The following is a 20443-nucleotide window of genomic DNA, read 5'->3' on the forward strand; positions in this document are numbered from 1 at the left end:
TCACACGAGCTCCAGGGGCCAGCAGACCAGAGGTGTTAGAGGGGCAGAAATCAGAAGTGGCGTTGGCCAGAGGGGTTTTCTGACCAGGTTGTGGAGTGATTTTTCTATGACCGCAGACAGGACAGGTACTGCAGCATCAATTCAAAGTGACAGGAGACAACATTTGTCCAGTATGGTTACAAACTATTTTTCATCCCTTATCGACGTTCTCCCTCAACCGTCATTCCCATTTGATTACTGGGCATCCAAATTAGACACCTGGCCAGAATTGGCAGAATATGCATTGCAGGAGCTTGCTTGCCCGGCAGCTAGTGTCCTATCAGAAAGAGTATTCAGTGCTGCAGGTTCAATACTAACAGAAAAAAGGACTCGTCTGGCTACCCAAAATGTAGATGATCTAACCTTCATTAAAATGAACCACAACTGGATTTCAAAATCTTTTGCCCCACCCTGCCCGGCTGACACCTAGCTTTCCTATGAAAAGGTCTTGCCTGTGGACTATTCTGAATGACTTTTCCAATCTCGTAATTTTCTTCACCTGATTGTCCAGCATACGACATGTTTCCACCTCACGAAATGGCCAAACTCCCCACACGGGGTCGTGCTATCGCCACTTTGCGCTTGGACCCTTGAGAGTGCTGTTTGTCTGAAGAGGTGGGTGTGGCCGCTTTTGGTCGACGGCACTGCCACTGGGTCCCTCATAGTACAATAAAGTGTCTCTGGCGGTGGTGGTGCGCACCCAACGTTAGACTCACCGTTGTAATATGAGGGGCCCTGTGCCTGTACCGCCGGCCACAAGCCAGTTCCCCCCCCCCAGCTCAAACAGTGCTCTACCACTAGCAAAATTATCTCTCACAGCTTCACCAATGTGTAGTCTAGGCGCTGACATCCTTCAATGCCTGGCACTGACAATACCATTGTTTTGACATTTTTGTTATGTTAGGCCTTCGAAGCCTGTCTGCGGTCACTCCTTCCACTAGACTTCCACTGACCATACACTGCTGCCCATGTACCCCTGGAACCAATTTAAAGTGCCTACAGCCAGCCCAATTTTGTTATGTTAGGCCTTCGAAGACTGTCTGCCGTCACTCCTTCCACTAGACTTCCACTGACCATACACTGCTGCCCATGTACCCCTGGAACCAATTTAAAGTGCCTACAGCCAGCCCAATTTTGTTATGTTAGGCCTTGGAAGCCTGTCTGCGGTCACTCCTTCCACTAGACTTCCACTGACCAGACCACTGCTGCCCATGTACCCCTGGAACCAATTTAAAGTGCCTACAGCCAGCCCAATTTTGTTATGTTAGGCCTTGGAAGCCTGTCTGCGGTCACTCCTTCCACTAGACTTCCACTGACCAGACCACTGCTGCCCGTGTACCCCTGGAACCAATTTAAAATTGCCTACAGCCATGTGTTAATATTTTAGGCCTTCGATGCCTGTCTGTGGTCACTCCTTCCACTAGGCCTCCACTGACCACACCACTGCTGCCCGTGTACCCCTGGAACCAATTTAAAATTGCCTACAGCCATGTGTGATTATTTTAGGCCTTCGATGCCTGTCTGCGGTCACTCCTTCCACTAGGCCTCCACTGACCACACCACTGCTGCCCGTGTAACCCTGGAACCAATTTAAAATTGCCTACAGCCATGTGTTATTATTTTAGGCCTTCGATGCCTGTCTGCGGTCACTCCTTCCACTAGGCCTCCACTGACCACACCACTGCTGCCCGTGTACCCCTGGAACCAATTTAAAATTGCCTACAGCCAGCCCAATTTTTTTATTTTAGGCCTTCGATGCCTGTCTGCGGTCCATTCTTTCAACTACTACTACACTGACCAGGGCACTGCTGCCCAAGTACCCCTGGAACCAATTTAAAATTGCCTACAGCCATGTGTTAATATTTTAGGCCTTCGATGCCTGTCTGTGGTCACTCCTTCCACTAGGCCTCCACTGACCACACCACTGCTGCCCGTGTACCCCTGGAACCAATTTAAAATTGCCTACAGCCATGTGTGATTATTTTAGGCCTTCGATGCCTGTCTGCGGTCACTCCTTCCACTAGGCCTCCACTGACCACACCACTGCTGCCCGTGTAACCCTGGAACCAATTTAAAATTGCCTACAGCCATGTGTTATTATTTTAGGCCTTCGATGCCTGTCTGCGGTCACTCCTTCCACTAGGCCTCCACTGACCACACCACTGCTGCCCGTGTACCCCTGGAACCAATTTAAAATTGCCTACAGCCAGCCCAATTTTTTTATTTTAGGCCTTCGATGCCTGTCTGCGGTCCATTCTTTCAACTACTACTACACTGACCAGGGCACTGCTGCCCAAGTACCCCTGGAACCAATTTAAAATTGCCTACAGCCATGTGTTAATATTTTAGGCCTTCGATGCCTGTCTGTGGTCACTCCTTCCACTAGGCCTCCACTGACCACACCACTGCTGCCCGTGTACCCCTGGAACCAATTTAAAATTGCCTACAGCCATGTGTGATTATTTTAGGCCTTCGATGCCTGTCTGCGGTCCCTCCTTCCACTAGGCCTCCACTGACCTGTCTACTGCGGCCCGTGTACCCCTTGAACCAACCTAATAAAATATTTAAAAAATTAATTTGATTATAAAAAATAAGATCGTGTTGAGATCTCAAATGCAGACATTTTAACAATCAAAACAAACACACAACAAATATCTGGAACTGTACTACAAAGGTCCAACAGCTACAATTTCTTTCTCCTGCAAGAAGTTAACTGAAAGTTTTTTGGAGTTGTTAACACAGATATGGCATCCACCGAGTGTTGTCCTGTCGCGTCTCCTTTAAATTATTTCCAATAAGATGTTAAACTATTAATTTAATAAAATCAATAATTAAAAAAATAATTGAGTAAGTCAAAAGCACATTGCAAATAAACATTAATTACAAATCAAGAAGCATGGCACGTCCGAGGGTGAGTAGATACCGAATAAGAATATAATCACCCTCGGGCGCGCAATGCTTATTTACAACAGCCTTCCTTCCTAAGAATCAGCCCTTCCGTGGTGTAGAGAGAGGTTGTTGTTACACTCCAAGGTGTTCCCCAGGTTGCCTTTCCTGAGCTTCGATCTTCCGGCTCTCGTTTAGTAGCTGTTGGAAACTACGCTGCATTAGGCCTACTAATTGTGTATGGGTGAAACAGTGGCGCATCTGCGGTCCCTCCTTCCACTAGGCCTCCACTGACCTGTCTACTGCGGCCCGTGTACCCCTTGAACCAACCTAATAAAATATTTAAAAAATTAATTTGATTATAAAAAATAAGATCGTGTTGAGATCTCAAATGCAGACATTTTAACAATCAAAACAAACACACAACAAATATCTGGAACTGTACTACAAAGGTCCAACAGCTACAATTTCTTTCTCCTGCAAGAAGTTAACTGAAAGTTTTTTGGAGTTGTTAACACAGATATGGCATCCACCGAGTGTTGTCCTGTCGCGTCTCCTTTAAATTATTTCCAATAAGATGTTAAACTATTAATTTAATAAAATCAATAATTAAAAAAATAATTGAGTAAGTCAAAAGCACATTGCAAATAAACATTAATTACAAATCAAGAAGCATGGCGCGTCCGAGGGTGAGTAGATACCGAATAAGAATATAATCACCCTCGGGCGCGCAATGCTTATTTACAACAGCCTTCCTTCCTAAGAATCAGCCCTTCCGTGGTGTAGAGAGAGGTTGTTGTTACACTCCAAGGTGTTCCCCAGGTTGCCTTTCCTGAGCTTCGATCTTCCGGCTCTCGTTTAGTAGCTGTTGGAAACTACGCTGCATTAGGCCTACTAATTGTGTATGGGTGAAACAGTGGCGCATCTGCGGTCCCTCCTTCCACTAGGCCTCCACTGACCTGTCTACTGCGGCCCGTGTACCCCTTGAACCAACCTAATAAAATATTTAAAAAATTAATTTGATTATAAAAAATAAGATCGTGTTGAGATCTCAAATGCAGACATTTTAACAATCAAAACAAACACACAACAAATATCTGGAACTGTACTACAAAGGTCCAACAGCTACAATTTCTTTCTCCTGCAAGAAGTTAACTGAAAGTTTTTTGGAGTTGTTAACACAGATATGGCATCCACCGAGTGTTGTCCTGTCGCGTCTCCTTTAAATTATTTCCAATAAGATGTTAAACTATTAATTTAATAAAATCAATAATTAAAAAAATAATTGAGTAAGTCAAAAGCACATTGCAAATAAACATTAATTACAAATCAAGAAGCATGGCGCGTCCGAGGGTGAGTAGATACCGAATAAGAATATAATCACCCTCGGACGCGCAATGCTTATTTACAACAGCCTTCCTTCCTAAGAATCAGCCCTTCCGTGGTGTAGAGAGAGGTTGTTGTTACACTCCAAGGTGTTCCCCAGGTTGCCTTTCCTGAGCTTCGATCTTCCGGCTCTCGTTTAGTAGCTGTTGGAAACTACGCTGCATTAGGCCTACTAATTGTGTATGGGTGAAACAGTGGCGCATCTGCGGTCCCTCCTTCCACTAGGCCTCCACTGACCTGTCTACTGCGGCCCGTGTACCCCTTGAACCAACCTAATAAAATATTTAAAAAATTAATTTGATTATAAAAAATAAGATCGTGTTGAGATCTCAAATGCAGACATTTTAACAATCAAAACAAACACACAACAAATATCTGGAACTGTACTACAAAGGTCCAACAGCTACAATTTCTTTCTCCTGCAAGAAGTTAACTGAAAGTTTTTTGGAGTTGTTAACACAGATATGGCATCCACCGAGTGTTGTCCTGTCGCGTCTCCTTTAAATTATTTCCAATAAGATGTTAAACTATTAATTTAATAAAATCAATAATTAAAAAAATAATTGAGTAAGTCAAAAGCACATTGCAAATAAACATTAATTACAAATCAAGAAGCATGGCGCGTCCGAGGGTGAGTAGATACCGAATAAGAATATAATCACCCTCGGGCGCGCAATGCTTATTTACAACAGCCTTCCTTCCTAAGAATCAGCCCTTCCGTGGTGTAGAGAGAGGTTGTTGTTACACTCCAAGGTGTTCCCCAGGTTGCCTTTCCTGAGCTTCGATCTTCATGCTCTCGTTTAGTAGGTGTCGGAAAGTAGGCTGCATTAGGCCTAAAAAATGGGGAATGGGGTGGAGAGAGATGGTGTGTTACACTCCAAGGTGTTCTCCAGGTTTCCTCGCCATTGCTTCGATCTTCCGACTCTCGTTTAGTAGTTGTAGAAAACTACACTGCATTAGGCCTACAAAATGGGTATGGGGTGGAGAGAGATGGTGTGTTACACTCCAAGGTGTTCCCCAGGTTGCCTTTCCTGAGCTTCTATCTTCAGGCTCTCATTAAATTGTGGTTAAATGGAACAACTGCATTTGGCGTACTAGTTGGTTTGGGGCCTACTATCGGTGTCTGCCACTCCTTGCTGTTCTCCTGGTTTCCTGTCCTGAAATTCCATTTTCAGCCTCTCGTTAAGTAGTTGTTAATGTTAGACTGCATTTGGCCTACTAGTTGGGTTGGGGCCTACTATCGGTGTCTGCCACTCCTTGCTGTTCTCCTCCACTGAACAAAGCTGTGCCGCCTGTTTACTACGGTTGCCAATTTTGAACTGCATTTCGACTACTTACTGATTTGGCCCTACTCTCTGTGTCAGCCTCTCATTCCAGTTGTCCTCCACTGCAATGCCCCCTGGTTATTCCTGTGTTACCAATTTTGAACTGCATTTAGCCCACTTTATTCTTTGGGCCTATATCTGTGTTTCCACTTCATCGTGCCCATTGCCCAGCCAGTGATAGATGAGTCTGCTGGTACATTGACCCATAACGCAACATTCCCCGTGCACGCTACACAACAACATTGTGACCCTGCTGAAAGTCAGGTTGCTCTTCCCGCATACCATACCACCTTACACGGGGACAAAGAGGAAGGTGCAGATGAAAGTGCAGGTTCCTTCATCAGGTGGGGGGAGGAATACTAGTTGGCGACGTCACTGGCACAGGGCCTCTCATAGTACGCAAAAGTGTTGCTGCCGGTGGGAGGCGCCCCCGCCGTGCAAACACACCGCTGTACTTTGAGGGGCCCTGTGCCAGTGCCAATGCCAACGAGTGGGCCCCCCCTGCTTGCTCAGGATCACAGCACTTGCAAAGTTGAAATACTTACCTCTCCCTGCTCCACTGCCGTGACGTGGTCCAGATTTACTGGGCCCACTAATTACTTGAACCAGCCCTACCCCCCACAACTTTAGCCAAATGACCCCCAATTTCAAATGCCTTCCAATTATTTTAAGGTAAATTACGCTTGACAAGCTTCATTAAGAAGAATGGATGGTTTTGACATTAAAATGGGCACTCTAGGTGTTTTCCTGGCCCCCACTCACTGCCGACTATGCTGCCCCATTGACTTGCATTGGGTTTCGTGTTTCGGTCGATCCCGACTTTACGTCATAATCGGCCGATTTCACTCGACCCGACTTTGGACATAGTCGGGTTTCGCAAAACCCGGCTCGACTCTAAAAAGGTCAAGGTCGCTCAACTCTAGTTGGGACAACACAGAGTACACTCTCCGGGTCCCTGGCTACCCTTAATCCTCCCCTGAACGTATGTGGTTAAAAATGATGTTCAATCGTCCCTCCTCTCCCTGTCTGCAGTAGCTGACTAGTCTGGCCCATGGTGCGTCCAAGGTAGTGTGACCACTAATGTGAAATAATAATGAAATACAGATGTATGAATGAGGCCTTACTATGTAGGAATAAAACAGCCATCAATAAAGAACGTTTTAGGAAGCTGATAAAGTGATGCTGATACCTTCTAGGGGTAAAGTCTTGATGTCAGGTGCTGTTTAAAGCAAAATTAGGCCTGGTCATTAAGGAGAGAAAGGGGGTATTCCTAACACGTGTATGTATTGTATAACATATACACAAGAAGGTATAACAGGAAGTCCCACCAGTAGTAACTGTATCTGTATAAAACAAGGCCCTGTTGCGCACCACAATCAATGGCATATAATGTTGAATTCTCTCATGATGCTGTTCAGGAGTGCACCTCTCCTCGTCTCCGGACTTCCTGCTTTCCAGGGAACAGCATGTTCCTGATGAGTGACATTTCAGACCAGCCCAAGGAGTCCATGGGGTCCGGCTGCTTGGCTACATCTGCCCAGCTTCAGAGCTTTGGTTGCAAGTTCTAAAACAAATAGCATGTGTAGGATACCTGGAAACTTAAACAACCGCTTAACTGTAGATGTAGGGTATGTTCACACGTTCAGGATTTCCATCCTTTTTTTTTCAGGACAGTTTTTTTAAAAAACTGCAGCTCTTGGCAGAAAACGCAGGTCCTTTTTTTTGTCCTTTTTTGATGCGTTTTTGATGCGTTTTTTGATGCGTTTTTTTATCCTTTTTTTACTGTGTGTTTCCTAGGAAGCTTTTTAGGGCTAAAATGGCTGAAAATACCCTAACCCTACCCCTAACCCTACCCCTACCCCTAACCCTAACCCTACCCCTAACCCTACCCCTAACCCTAACCCTACCCCTAACCCTACCCCTAACCCTACCCCTACCCCTAACCCTACCCCTAACCCTACCCCTAACCCTACCCCTAACCCTATTCTAACCTTAGTGAAAAAAAAAAAAAAAAAAATTCTTAATTTTTTTATTGTCCCTACCAATGGGGGTGACAAAGTGGGGGGGGTGTCATTTACTATTTTTTTATTTTGATCACTGAGATAGGTTATATCTCAGTGATCAAAATGCACTTTGGAGCGAATCTGCCGGCCGGCAGATTCGGCGGGCGCACTGCGCATGCGCCCGCCATTTTGCAAGATGGCGGCGCCCAGGGAGAAGACGGCCGGACGGACACCGGGACGCCGGGTAAGTATAAGGGGGGGAGATTAGGGCACGGGGGGGGGCATCGGAGCACTGGGGGGGGCATCGGAGCACGGGGGGGGGCATCGGAGCACGGGGGGGCGGGATCGGAGCACGGGGGGGCAGCCACACTCCGCCCACGCACTTCCGCCCGCTCCCCCGCACTTCCTGCTGCAGCGGTTCTGCACATCAAATCGCAGTAAAACCCGCAGATATATTTTTGATCTGCGGGTTTTACTGCGATTTTGACCTCACAATGGAGGTCTATGGGTGCAGAACCGCTGCGGTTCAGGAAGAAGAATTGACATGCTCCTTCTTTTTTCCGGGAGCTATTCAGCGCGGCTTTTTTTTTACAATTTCCGGACCATGTGCACAGTGTGTCCTGTTTTCCATAGGGTACAGTGTACTGTACCCTGCATGGAAAACAGCTGCGGAACCGCAGCGGCAAAACCGCCGCGGTTCCGCGGTAAAAAACGCACTGTGTGAACATGGCCTTAAACGTCTTTTAGGTCTTGAGAAGGAAGAGGTTTTTTAATAATAGGCATATTATGTTGGAGCTATAGAAATACATTTTTTACATTTCTAACTATCTATCCTCCCCTTTAAATCAATTATATTGTATAACTGATAACTTTGTTCTATATATATATATATATATATATATATATATATATATATACACTGTATATTATATATATATATATATATTGTTAGATGATTATTTTTGCTTCGAGCTTTTCAATCTGCTTCCCTCTCTAAACTTTAAATGCTCATTTAGCCTGAAAATATCCTAACAGGTATGATGTTGATGTTGGGTGTCTACATTTATGCGATTTCTTTGAATGTATATATTAACTTATGCTTAAGAGACTCACCACCTTCTGCTACATCAGCAACGTCTTCTCCTCCTCCGGTTGCCATTATTTATAGATGGAGCAAAGCAAAAGGAAAGAATCAATATTCTCCAGGGATCCTGCAAAGCATAACTCATTTAGGACACAAAACAAAATGTTGAAGGTATGAATGTAAGCCTAGCATAAATAAATGGTTATAAATGAAATACAGTACATTTAAACCAAATGCAAAATATAAAACAGATGAAAATAATAATACTAGAGCAGAAAACATAGTAATACAAACCATCAGATTAAAGGCCCTATATCTTTAAGTTTAAAGGGCCAAAAGTATTATGGACACTCCATAAATACTATGCAAAACATCAAAAAAGCAGAATACAGGTTCATTTGAAAAGATAAAACAAAATTTTATTAAAGAAACACATATAAAGACAGGTATATATACATGCACATTCTATATATGAGGGCAAGGTGATATGATACAACAAGTATGGTGGATATGCGGAGTGAGCCCTGGACAAGATATTGATGTATTAGTGCACAAAATGCTAATCATAAAGTGCTAGTGCCTTTGCATTTCTTATCAGCTCAAAATAAATCATATATTGCTGGGAAGAAAAACCACTAGAAAGAATAGTGTACAAGTCCAAAAATGCATATAAAAATCTATATTTATTTAAACAAACATTACAATATGGACACATACAGCAAGGTAGGAGACGTGAAAACCTCATGAGACCTGGAAAGCGGACAATGATCCCCAGATGGTACTAGCATAAACACCTCACAAAAAAATTGTTAAGGTAGGCACGCATAAACACTAATTACACACTGTCAAGGGGCACACAGGAGTGATAATAATATCATATTACATAATAGTACAGATAAAGGTAAAATGCCCAAAGACAGGTGCAGTTGCGGATAGTAAAGGTGTACATACCAAAATGAATAAGGGGAACACGCCAGCTCCAGCCCACCCCAACGCGCGTTTCGGTAAAGTCCTTCTCAGGGGGCGTGCCAGGTATAGAGGCCGATGGAATATATAGTGGCCTAGCCACAAGGACTAACCAATGGGCGGAAGCATCATCGCAAACCGGCCGCACCTGTCTACGCCAACCACACATGGGCCCGTGTGTGTCAGCGCAGAATCGCGGACCGGAAGTGGAATAACGCGTACCGCACATGACCGGAAGTGTACCGGCGGCCATTTTTGTGATGGGCAGATGGAATCACCATGAAATCAGGTAAAGGATACATAGGAACACAGCGCCAGCTATGCGTTCCTCTTAGGAGACCCCATGGCAACCATGCACAATAGAACCACAAGGGAACATTACAAATATACGGGGCATATATAAGGCTGTCCAAGAGTGAAAACAGGAATAGCACATAGAAAGGAGTTGGTACATAGACAAGAAACTGGGAAGAGTAAGATTCAGTCAGAATAAATTCAATTGTCAAAAGAAAACATATTAAAGAGAAATTAAAAACCCCACCAGCAAACCTATGCATATATTGAAAATGGAGTCAGTCAGCTAATCCAGGTCCCTACCCATAATGTCATACCAGGATGTCAGTCAGCAGCCCCATTGCACGTTTCTCGTGGGCTTCCTGACCGTATACCGTAGACTGCATAATATAGAGTTGACCCCTCATGTACGTTGTGTGTCCAGTCTTCATTGCGCATGTGTGTTGAGGCCTGGCGCATTCATAACACTGCTTCAGGCTTCCCACGTGGCGCGGGGGGTAGGTGGAAATCCCCCATAACATCAATGACCCGCACGCATCACATCCTGAGCGCCATCGGCAGTGGGGTACATACAATCGCATCACAGACATGCGCAGATCACAGGACATTGCCTTGGAAACAGACTGCGTGATCAAAATACTTTATAGCCTGGTCAGTTAATAATAGTGATGAGCAAACGTGCTCGCCACTACTCGTTACTCGCCCGAGTATCACTATGCTCGGTGTACTCGGCGAGCACCGAGCATTTCCGGGATTATTCGGCGTTAATTGGTGTCTCCACCCAGCGTTTTTGGTGGACTTTAGAGACCCAATCACGGTGCAGGGATTGTCTGCCAGGCCATGAAACGCTGCAGCCATCTTTGTTGTGGTCGTGCAGTGATTGGCTGGGCGTACAGCATCAACCTGAGTATAAGGGTATGTGTCCACCTTCAGGATGGCCGGCGGTATCGTCAGAGCGGCAAACCCGCTCTGCAGTAAGCCCCGCCCCCTTCTGGGACGCGATGATGCTGGATGTGTTCATAGCACACATCCGGGATCATCGCACCCCACCATAGGGCCCTGTGCTATACCTTGCGGCGATGCAGCTTCGCCGCAAGGTATACGGACATGCTGCAATCTTAAAAGACACGCCGCATGTCCGTAGTCGCAGGGCCGCCGCATGCGTGTTACCACACATAGTGGAGACAGGATTTCATTCAATCCCCTCCACTATGCTGTAACATCTGGACGCTGTGTGTCTGACGCTGCAGCTCTATGCAGCGTCAAACACGCAGCGTTTACTGCACGTGGAAACATACCCTAAGAGATCCAGCGCTGCCCTGCTCGCCGCATTCTGTTCCTGTTTCAGCGAGAGTAGGGAGAGCTGGTGCCGAGATAGGGTCAGAATCGTGGTTTTTAGAGTTAGTGTAGGTCTGCAACTCTTACATCCACAGCTCCTCAGAAACCAACAGTCCTTTTTAGGGCTAATTCGTAGGTCTCGATTTTGCAGCGCTAAGTACCGTATTTTTCGAACTACAAGACGCACTTTTTCCCCCCAAAAAAGGGTGGAAAATTGGGGGTGTGTCTAATAGTCGCAATGCAGGCTTACCATGGCGGCAGAGGTGCGGGGATGAGGAGGCGCGGTAAGCGGGGTCCCTTTTTCCGGTGAGGTGATGCAGCAGCCCGGTAAGCAGCAGAGCCGGGTGAATCCTGTTGTTATCGGTGGGGGCGGCCATCTTCTTGAAGCCGCGCGTGCGCAGATGAAGCGCTCTGCTTCCCGGGGCTTCAGGAAAATGGCCACCGCGATCTCCATCTGCGCACGCGCGGCCTCCCGCGGCCATTTTCCTGAAGCCCCGGGAAGCAGAGCGCTTCATCTGCACACGCGTGGCTTCAGGAAGATGGCCACCCCCACCGATAACAACAGGATTCACCCGGCTCTGCTGCTTACCGGGCTGCTGCATCACCTCACCGGGGAAAGGGACCCCTCTCACAGCACCTCCTCAGCCCGGGACCCCTCTCACAGCACCTCCTCAGCCTGGGACCCCTCTCACAGCACCTCCTCAGCCCAGCACCTCCTCAGCCCAGCACCTCCTCAGCCCGGGACCCCTCTCACAGCACCTCCTCAGCCCAGCACCTCCTCAGCCCAGCACCTCCGCAGCCCAGCACCTCCTCAGCCCAGCACCTCTGCCGGTAATCACTGCTGCAACCCTTCCATGGACACCAGGCCATGGCATCGCCCACCTAAGCATGAAGGGACTCTGCTCAGGTGCACGCCACACCGCATCACCCCACCTCTGCCGACACCATGCCTCCTGTGACCGTGCTCTGCCACCGCCATCCCTCAGGTAAGATACTGTACATTCGGACAATAAGACGGACCCCCATCTTATAAAAAATCTTTTTTTCTGCAATTTTCACCCCAAATTTGGGGTGCGTCTTATGGTCCGGTGCATCTTATACAATACGGTACGTAGGGCACAGCATATTCACATCAGTGCAAGGCCTGCAGGCACTGTATGTATGTCCAATGCTCAGACTGCATCCCTCCCAAAGCTCCATAACTGTCTGCTGTTGCTGCTGCAGCTTCTTTACTATATACCTATTTGGATTTTTTTTTCCAAAAATCCACCACAAAAAAACAAAAATATACAGTCTGTTCTGTCAGACTGAGGCCTGTTGAAAAATCATAGTTTGTCAGGCATATGTAGCATAGTTGTGTGTGCTAGCCTTGGGTCACTTTTTTGTGTGTTTTAAATTCACCGAAAAAGGCCTCATATCTGCGTGCTCCAACTTTGGGCATTGTAGGCCGGTGGACCCCTTTTTTTGCTTTCTGAGTCTCTAATTCTATACAGCACTATTTTGCATATAAAAAAGGCCACATATTTGCCAGTGTGGTATTTCCGTGACAGCCCTCATATATCTGCGTGCTCCAAGTTTGGTCACTGTAGGCCGGTGTACCAGTTTTTTTGGCTGTCTGTTACTCTAATTATATACAGCACTATTTAGCTTAAAAAAATATAAAAAGGCCACATATTTGCCTGTGTGTTATCGCTGTCAGACGTCAGATGTATTTGTGGCCTACAAAATGTGGAAATTCAGGCCTACATTCAGCTTTATTTGCTGTCTGTTACCCTAGTTCGGTACACTATTTTAGTTTACAAAAATTAACAGGTCACATATCGAACAGTGTGGTATCTCGTTAAAAATACTTCTCTTTCAAGTTGTTATGGCTGCTTCATGACTGTGTTAAATGCTGCAACTACTACTACCACCATCATCATCTTCTGCCTAGAGGCAGTCACTGCGCACATAGAAAGTTTGAGGACCAGAATGTGAACGCTTTTGGGTGTTGTACTCTGTCTCTGTATTACGAAGGCGTGTGCTCCTGCCAATAAAAGCGACACTGCCAGAAAGCGAGGAGCCATGTTCACAGTGACTTCCAGAGAATGAGGCTCCATGCGCTCCATGACCGTGAGTACTGTGCACCTTCGCAGTAGAGAGACACAGTTCATGCTCTGTGTTCAGCTTTGTTATTAATAATTATTAATAATTAAAGGGCACAGAGGAATGACAGAGGACGTTGGTATAGTCAGCAATGTACTCCCTCAGCATTTTCCAAAACAAAGCACTCTTTGTGGGAGTCCACCACGCTTCAGGGCCAGGGCGATAGGAGGGTGTGAGAAAACTCTCCCCAAACTTTGTCAGTGTTCCACTGCCTTTGCTAGATTGGCGTTGTGTCTCTCTCACCGGTACTCATTGATTTGCCAAGGAACTGTGACCTCTTCTGCCAGCATTTTCATATGGGAATTGTTTTAATAATTCAGCAAGAAGGGTCCTATGGTCCTCCAACATTGTAGTACACCTGTCTGCCTCTGGAATAAGAGATATAGAGTTCTCCTAGTAGAGTTGGTCTGGAAGTGTCACCAATCAGTATTCTCTGTCACCCAAAATTTTGAGAATGCGAGGGTGACATGAAAGGACATAAACTCAGGCATGCGTACAAGACTGCTAACAGTCGATATTTCCGTATCATCACCAAGAGGACAACTCACCATGCTCTCCTCCTCCTTGTCCTCATTCCTCCACAACTTTCGACAAACCTCAGTAATATCATTGTAAATACATCCTTGGAAACACATTTCCCTGTAGTTTTTATCTCCCCCACCTCATTGTAGATTGTAAGTTGTCATGAGCAGGATGGTTTTTGGGGGGTTTCATTATTGTTGTGGTTGTTATTTAGTGTAGATTGTAAGCTGTCACAATCAGGGTTTTTTTTTCTGTTTAATTGCTGTATTATTTTTATCAATGTTAATTAGGACTGTTGTGTTTCAAACTGTAAATATGTTTACACTATATAAATAACTATACATATTTATATTAGAACACAGAGAAGCAGGATGGAGATGTTAATTATGGCGTCATTGCCGCTCACCATCTTGGTGAATTCCTCTAAGTTTTGGAGAATGGTGCATATGTTTGACATCCATGTCCACTCCTGAGATCTTATGTGTGAAGTCAGAACTGAATACCAACGGCCTTGTTGATGCTGGTAGTAAACAATTGCCCTCTTCTGCTCACAAATCCTTTCCAAAATATGCAGTGTAGAGTTGTGACTGATGTGTTACTTTCGGAGATGGAGGCCAAAAAGGATGCGAAGGAGGAGGTGCAGGAGCTGTAGACTGATGGCAACCCAGATTGACGTAGGGCCAGCAATACTCGGTGTTGGGAGGACATGCACCATCCCAAGGTCGGACAGTGTCCCGGCTTCCACTATGTTAAACAAGTGTGCCGTTAGTGAGATGTACCGTCTCTGACCACAAGCACTTGTCCACGTGCCTGTGGTAAGGTGGACTTTCCCAATGACAGCATTGTGGAGGGCACAGGTAATGTTGTGGGACACGTGCCTGTGTAATGCCAGGATGGCACACCGGTATAAATAGTCCCACATGTTCTGGGCCTCGGGGTGATCCTCAACTCTGCCCTCTCTTTCAAGATACATATCCAATTCCTTGCCTCCTCCTGCCCACTGCAACTCAAAAACACTTCCAGGATCCGTAAATTCCAAGAAACTGCAAAAGTGTTTGCGCACACCCTCCCGCCTACACTATTGCAACTTTCTACTCCCTGGCCTCCCCTCTAGCACTCTTGCACCACTCCAATCTATCCTAAAGTCTGATGCCCGAGTAATCCAACTGTCCCTCTGTTATTCCCCAGCCTCTCCTCTCCTCCAACTGCCCAGAGGCTACAGTTCAAAACCCTAACTATGACAGACAAAGCCTTCCACACCCTGTCTCCATACATCGGCAACATGGTCACCCAATGACCGACTGGGTCATGGCTTCCTCTACGCTAACCCAGTGTGCCGTCAGCGAGATGGTGTTTCCCAGGGTCGTGGTTATCTACGTTTAGTGGCATTCCTTTAACAGTGTTCGTTACACTAGAAAAAATAATTTTCGACTGTAACATTTATATATTATTGTTAGTATGTACAGGTGAAGATGAAGAAGCTTGTGCCACGGGTGTGTTTATAGTTACGGACGGTGCACTCCTCTTTTTTTAAATCAAATAATTTTTTATTAAAGCATATGACCTGCAGTAACACAGTCTGACACATTCTCCAGACAGGTACCACTAATACAAAACCTATTAATACATTTTCATTTTACTAAAACAGGACCCTTACTCCATAACCAACCCTCCCTCCCCTCTGTCCCTTACCCATTTTCCAATACAACCAACTGACAACATCACCTCTTGAAAATTGTCCAACAGTACATGTAAAAGTCCCTCCAGAAGCAACTAAATGACCCTCATTCTACTTTGCAATAACTCAGCAAACACCACGCCTGGGTAATCCATCCATCCGCCCCACACATTTTCAAATTTTGTATTCTGACCTCTCTTGATGTAGATATTCCTTTCCATAAGGACAATGAAATTAATTTTATTAATAAATTCCTTTTTCCCTGGCGGTTTTTCATCCAACCAGTGCATCGCAATAAGCTTTCTCACAGCATACAACAATCTTGCAATCATCAACCTTCCACATCCATCCGTAGCAATATCATCCATACAACCCAGAAGGCAAGTCAGCGGGTCATGCACCACATTTACCCCGGTCATCTCTTGAATCAAGTTAAGCACCTTCACCCAAAAAGGTTGGAGGCGAGCGCACGACCACATCATATGTATCAAATCTGCATCCTCCTCACCGCACCTTGGGCATTTTGAGTCACCTCTTAGTCCTGCCTTCCTCATCCATGCGGGGGTCCTGTACACCCTATACACCAGGTATAACTCCGACACCCTCTTAGCCTCACTCAAGGATGCCCTGGGGATGTATTGAAGTATAGACTCCCACTGGGACTCAGACGAAAGACCCATATCCGCCACCCATTTTTCCTCTATCCTTAAAGGATGTTTCAATAAAAAGGTATCCATCAGACCCCTGTACATCAAGGTAATGAACCCCCTGATACTCCTCCGAGGCCCGATAAGATTCAACAAGCTATCGGACTGCAGAATCATGCGCGACCCCTTCTTTTGGCAATTTAGGGTGTATCTCAAATGCAAATATTGAAAGAACATCTTCTGGGACAAAGGAAACTCAGTCCTAAGTGTCTTGAATGTTTTAATAACATCCCCATCAAGCAACTGAGACACGAACCAAATGCCAATGCGCCTCCACTAGCCGAATCCCCGCAATCTCATGAGCTCTGCCAACCTAGGCTCAAACCAAATCGGCATATATCTCAAATTCCGTTAATCCCCTCCAACACTTAATTTTCTGCCAGATTTTCCCTATCATAGCTATTGTTGGGAATTGTTTGGGGTTAATTCTGAATCTGCCGGCTTCCAGACGGGCTAACAATGGGCCTTTCCCTAACGCGTGTTCAATGATTACCCACGCTGAAGCGCACTGTTCCGGTTCTCCCCAACCTACCATATGCTGGCAATGAGATACTATATAGTAAATCCATAGATTGGGGACCGCCAGACCACCCTCATCCTTTGCCCTCTGCAGATGTTCCAATTTCATGCGCACCAGGCCACCCTTCCAAATTAAAGACTTAAATAGAGTATTGATCCTATAAAATTTACTCTGAGGCAGGCAGCTACACCAGAGCATTATGCAATATGTAGAGGAGCTGAGGCGTAAGTATCATTTTGATCAAATGTACTCTTCCTGCAACCAACAGAAATAACTTCTTCCAGGCCCCAATGTTCTGCTGGAACTTCCCAAGCAAAGGAGTCAGGTTGAGCTGCACATAGTCCTCTATTTTGCCCGAAACCACGATACTCAGATATTTAAACTCATATACCACCCTTAAGGGAACCCCAGGGTCTAGTGTCAGAGGAGCCGCCGCGTCCATGGGCAACAACACAGACTAATCCCAATTAATAGATAATCAGGAAAGAGCCCCAGATTTTTTTAATGCTGTTCATAATAGCCCCCAAAGACTCCTGCGCCTCTTCCAAGAACAGTAACATGTCGTCTGCGTACAGGGCAATCTTTTCTTCATAGTTTCCATATCTAAATCCCTTTATGTCCCTATCCCTCCGTATTGCTGCCGCCGCGGGCTCAACAGCAATTGCAAACAAGAGAGGAGACAAGGGGCACCACTGCCGAGTTCCCCTATATAAAGGGAAATCCCCGGACAAGAGCCCATTTACCCGTATTCTGGCTCTTGGAGAAGCATATAACAATTGCACCCAACTTCTAAATCTCCCGCCAAAACTCAAAGCCTTCATAACCGCCCACAAATACCGCCATTCCACACTATCAAAAGCCTTAGCGGCGTCTAAAGACACCACAACCCTCTGACCCATTTTGTCCGACTCTACCTGCACATTGAGAAACAATCATCTAAGATTACATGCTGTAGCATTATTGGGCATAAAACCGTACTGGTCCCGTTATCACCTTGTTAAGACGATTAGCCAACATTTTGGGCAAGATTTTGATAACTATGGTTAATAATAAGATTGGGCAATAAGAAGCCGGATCCGTCAGATCCTTACCCTGTTTTGGCAACACTTCAATTATTGCCTCACACATGGACCGTGGCAACTCCCCCTCCACCAGACCAGCAGCATACACCTCCAACAAAGTGGGAAGAAATACCTCTTTATATTTTATATATACCTCCCCTGGGATACCATCCACCCCTGGGGCTTTATCATTAGGCAAAGAGGCCCAGTGCAGCGTCAAGCTCCTCCAAATTAAACGGCTCTTCAAGAAGTCCCTAATGAATCGTAGAAAGTCTAGGAAGCTGAATCTCTGCCAGAAAACCAACCACCTCCTCCATCGTTGGTTGTGCCCACGATTTAGAAAGATCCGAATAATACTCAGTAGGGTTAACTTTTTTAGGATCGAGTCGGGTTTCGCAAAACCCGACTTTCTTAAAAGTCGGGTCGGGTGAAATCGGCCGATTAATGCGAAAAGTCGTGGATCGAACGAAACACGAAACCCAATTCAAGTCAATGGGGAATCAAAGTCGGCAGTGAGGGGAGGACAGGAAAACACCTACAGTGCCCATTTTTATGCCAAAAACATCACTTCTTGTTTCTTAAGCTTGTCAATCTTAATTTACTTTATAATAATAGTTAGGCATTGAAAACAGGGGGTCATTTGGCTAAAGTTGTGGGGGGGTAGGGCTGGCTCAAGATTTTAGTGGGCCCAGGAAATGCGGACTACGTCACGTCGGTGGAGCAGGGAGAGGTAAGTATTTCAACTTTGCAAGTGCTGTGATCCCGAGGAAGCAGGGGGAGCCCACTCATTCTCATTGGCACTGGCACAGGGCCCCTCAAAGTACGGCGGTGTGTTTGACGGTGGGTGCGCCTCCCACCGGCAGAGACACTTTTGCGTACTATGAGGGGCCCTGTGCCAGTGACGTCGCCAACGAGTATGCCCCCCCACCTGATGAAGGAACCCCCACTTTCATCTGCGCCTTCCTCTTTGTCCCCGTGTAAGGTGGTATATAGTATGTGGGAAGGGGAACCTGACTTTCAGCAGGGTCAGATTCTGGCTGTGTAGAGTGCAAGGGGAATGTAGTGGTCTGGGTCAATGTACCAGCAGACTCATGTAATAGTGGCTGGCCAATGGGCAGGAGGAGGAGGAAACACAGATATAGTCCCAAAGAATAAAGTAGGCTAAATGCAGTTCAATATTGGTAACAGGACTAAACAGGCGGCATAGCTTTATTCAGTGGCGAAAAACTGTAATGAGTGGCAGACACAGTTAGTAGGCCCAAGTAATAAAGTGGGCCAAATGAAGTTCAAAATTGGTAACAGGAGTAAACAGGCGGCACAGCTTTGTTCAGTGGAGGAAAACAACAAGCAGCGGCAGACACCGTTAGTACGCCCAACCAAACCAGTAGCCCAATTCAGTGTAATATCTGATATAGCCCGAAAGCCAGAAGATTGAAGCTCAGCTTTGTAAAGTGGAGGAGAACACCAAGCAGCCGCAGACACAATTAGTACGCCCAACCAAACCAGTAGCCCAAATTCAGTGTAATATGTGATGTAGGTCGAAAGCCTGAAGATTGAAGATCAGCTTTGTAAAGTGGAGAACACCAAGCAGCCGCAGACACCGCTAGTAGGCCCAACCAAACAAGTAGGCCAAATGCAGTGTAATATTTGATATAGGCTGAAAGCCTGTAAATTTAAGATCACCTTTATTCTGTGGAGAACACCAAGCTGCGGCTCACACTATTTGTAGGCCCAATCAAAGAAGTAGGCCAAATGCAGTTAAATATCTGACACCGGATGAAAATTGAGGCTCAGCTTTGTTCAGTTGAGGACAACAGTAATGGGAGGCAGACACAGTAGGCCTTAATAAGTAAGTAGGCAAAATGCAGTTCAAAATAGGTAAGGGGAGTACACAGGCGGCATAGCTTTGTAAAGTGGAGGAGTAACAGGAGAAATTGGACCCCAAAAGTTGTCCAGTTTGTCCTGAGTATGCTGATGCCCTATATGTGGGGGGACCACTGTTTGGGCACACGTCGGGGCTCGAAAGGGAAGTAGTGACTTTTGAAATGCAGACTTAGGGTACGTTCACATTAGCGTCATGCGACGCAGCGTCGCCGACGCAACGCACGACGGATCGGCAACACACACAAAAACGCACCTTTTTTGACGCATGCGTTGAACGGTTGTGTCGTAAAACGCAGCGTTTTTTGTGCGTTTTTGTTGCGTTTTTACAAAAAACGCAGCGTTGTTAAACAATTATGTCATTTTTCAACCCAATTTGGTGTCTAGACACTAGATAATACCACCAATGGATAGAAGAGGGTGGGTCTAGTGTCTAGACACTAGATAATTCCACCAATGGATAGATGAGGGTGGGTATAATGGAATTGTGGTATATATACCCCGGCATAGATAAAATCCTACCATTGCGTGGTTTACAGCATCAAGATGGAGCGTCCCATGGAGAGTATCTACCTCAATATGGAGCTGGATTTTGCCATTGCTATTGC

This window comes from Ranitomeya imitator, chromosome 3 (genome assembly GCF_032444005.1).
Source record: "Ranitomeya imitator isolate aRanImi1 chromosome 3, aRanImi1.pri, whole genome shotgun sequence".
NCBI lineage: Eukaryota > Metazoa > Chordata > Amphibia > Anura > Dendrobatidae > Ranitomeya > Ranitomeya imitator.